Consider the following 3,496-nt stretch of genomic DNA (forward strand, 5'->3'; position numbering starts at 1 on the left):
TAGATTGGAGGGGTGCAAGAGTGTTAGAGGGGAGGCCACAGAGCAGGAGGTTGCAGTAGTCGAGGTGAGAGATAATGAGGGCATGGACTAGGGTTTTTGCAGATTCATGGTTGAGGTTGGGTCATGTGCTCAGGCTCTGCAGCACATTCCATTGGTCCTCTTGGCAGGTCTTGGAAGGGCAAAGTTTCTGTGGCCACTTCCTGTGCTGCAACTATATAAACTGCGCATGACCGCACGGCCATGCGCTAGTGTACAATTGTTAATGTGTGTATGTTGTGAGTGCAAGTCGTCCTTGGATACCCCTACCCTATTGAATGTCTGTTCGCGGAAGGTGTATGGTTGCTATCTAGCGCCCGACTTATCCTACAGCACGAATCACACATTACAGCGTCCAGTTGCTGTGACCGCCAGTACGGCGCCGTGCACTTCCTCTGTGCTTTCCTTACCCAAGCCTGGGTGGTTAGTGGCGTTCGTCAGTGCGGCACCGCATGCACTCTTGTGCCTTAATATTGATATTTAGTTTCCTTACACACCCAGTTGCGGTGTTGTGCCAGCAAGGGTCTAATCGGACTTCAATCCTAGTTGGGGTTGAGTTCGCTGACTACTTGCTCGCCTTCTATGTGCGGTACCGCGGTCCTGTGACGCAACAGGATCGCTTCCTTCACGCTGGGTGAAGTTTAACCCACGTGTGTATACTTATGAGTACCGCCATATAGTCCGTCATTACTTGGCAGCAGGTTCCATCTCTGCACGGTGGACCCCGGGCTGCGAACGCACCATACTCTATCTGTCTTATTATTTGGTGCGTTCCGCTAGCCCTAACAAGGAGTGATGCTGTAACATGTGCACCGCGCTGTATTACCTGACACTGTGCGCTCTGGATAATATCTAGCAGATGAGCTGTTTATAAAGCAGATGGAAGTTTTATTTTTCAGCTGATGGAACAGATTTCCTGTAATCAGGACAGATTCCATTATTTTCCATAATGCACAAATGATTAAATCGGTTTTCCAGCCGTAAATTCATAGAAATAAGCATTAACTAGTAAGTTATGTAACTTCCTAACATAGTTCACCTATTCTGGTAGTCACTGTCTACTGCAGTTTTATTTCCGACCTTGTGCTCGACACAGGAGAACATTTCTTATGTCAGTAGTTGACCTATTTTGTGTGTGTAGGGGGCTGGCTGCTGATTCTATTATCTAAGCCAGTCCCTGTGGCTATCATTCTAGCCAGCCCCCTTCATGCACAGTACTAGTCATGTGCTGCCACAGGAAACACCAGGCTGTGATGGTGGATCGTCCTGTGAAGTTGCCCGATCCACCGCTAGCCATTGCAATCACCATCCTGTGAAGGTGTCCTGATCATAGCCATTGGATTCACTGTCCTTTGATGGCACCTCAATCCACTGGTAGCCATTGGATTCACCGTCTTGTGATAGTGCCCTAATCCAAAGATAGCCATTGGAATTACCATCCTGTGAAGATGCCCCGATCCACCGGTAGCCATTGGAATCACCATCCTGTCATAGTGCCCTAATCCAAAGGTAGCTATTGGAATTACTATCCTGTAACGATGCCCTGATCCACCAGTAGCCATTGGAATAACCATCCTGGGAAGGTGCCCTGATCATAGCCATTGGATTTACTGTCCTTTGATGGAGCCCCCATTCACCAGTAGCCATTGGAATCACCGTCCTGTGATAGTGCCCTAATCCAAAGGTAGCCATTGGAATTACCATCCTGTGACGATGCCCCGATCCACCGGTAGCCATTGGAATCACCATCCTGTCAAAGTGCTCTAATCCAAACGTAGCTATTGGAATTACTATCCTGTATTGATGTCCTGATCAACCAGTAGCCATTGGAATCCCCATCCTGTGAAGGTGCCCTGATCATAGCCATTGGATTCACTGTCCTTTGATGGCACCTCAATCCACTGGTAGCCATTGGATTCACTGTCCTTTGATGGAGCCCCCATTCACCAGTAGCCATTGGAATTACCATCCTGTGATGTTGCCCCGAACCACCACTAGGAATTAAAATGACTGTCATGTCATAGTGCCCTAATCCAAAAATTAGTCATTGGAATTACCATTGTGTGATGGTGCCCCAATTCACCCGTAGCCATTGAAATCACGATCCTGTGATAGTGCCCTAATCTAAAGGTAGCCGTTGGAATTACCATCCGTAGATGGTGCCCCGATTTACTGTTAGCCATTGGATTCACCATCCTCTGATGGTGCCCTGATCTACCAGTAGCCATTGGAATAACCATCCTGTGACAGTGTCCCGATCTATCAGTAGCCATTGCAGTCACTGTCCTGTGACGGGGCCCCAATACACCAGTTGCCATTGGACTCACCATCCTGTGATGAGCATATGACTCAAAGTGAAGTGCCAGGACCTGAGATTGACATGACTACCGGTGGATATGGACACCTGTCCCATATGAGAACTACAATTACAAGCTCCTATGGAATGTCTGAGCATTGGATCACTATTAGTTTAAAGGGTCTATATTTTTGGAGATGTAGGGTGTCTATTAGTTTAGAGGTTATGTATTTATATAGGTGGTTCAGGGTATAGAATCTGTATTTTTCTATTGGATTTGAGTCTATATTTGTTTAGAGGTTTGTATGGCTATTGTGGTGTTATAAAAGTGGTCATATTCATTACTTCGGAGGTGCCCTTTATAAATGGGCACATGACATAATTGTAAATCTCCCACACTTCCCTGAAACTGCCCAAAACGAAGAATGGGATGCATGGAATGGGAGTAGCCTTTATAAAGCGGCCGGGCTCCACCTTTCCAGTGTTCAGACTTTGCAGTGGTAGCGTGCATGCCCGAACTATTAACCTCCCAGATTGCAACATTAGAAAGATGGCAAGTATGTCATACAGTGATGAGAAAATCTTTTAAATTCAAATTCGAGAACTTTGCCAAAGTTTTGCAGTAAATTCAACTTACAGAAAATCCTTTTGTTGTAAATGGATAATGTTCCAAAACGTCTAATTGCCCTGAAAAGTTTATATTTAACACTCTGTGGTTTACTAGGATTGTATCCAACCCCTTTCAAGCCTTAAGACCCCCCCCCCAGCCGATAGTTCGAATGACAGTTTTCTCACCCAACTCTTACATACATAGCAGACTATGGTGGTGGCTCATCTCTCAGTGACGAAAAGGATCAGAAGTCCAAAATTGGACATGCCAGATCCTTATCTCCCCCAACTAGACTGTCTGCGGAACTGGTCGAAATCGCCCTTTTCGGTCGACATTAGTGTAATGTACACAGGGGCTTTTAGTAATATCATATTGACCTCAACATACGTGGATACTGTACTCTGTGAAAATATCTGTGTATTGCGTATGTATAGTGCCCTGAATGAGACACATTTAATAGACTTAGGCTTGCTTCACACTAGCATTCGGCAGGGCTGCGGACGGCAGCCTTCTTCCTCCGTGAAGTCCCGCCCACTGCCGCCTACGTCTGCATG

This window comes from Ranitomeya imitator, chromosome 5 (genome assembly GCF_032444005.1).
Source record: "Ranitomeya imitator isolate aRanImi1 chromosome 5, aRanImi1.pri, whole genome shotgun sequence".
Classification (NCBI taxonomy): domain Eukaryota; kingdom Metazoa; phylum Chordata; class Amphibia; order Anura; family Dendrobatidae; genus Ranitomeya; species Ranitomeya imitator.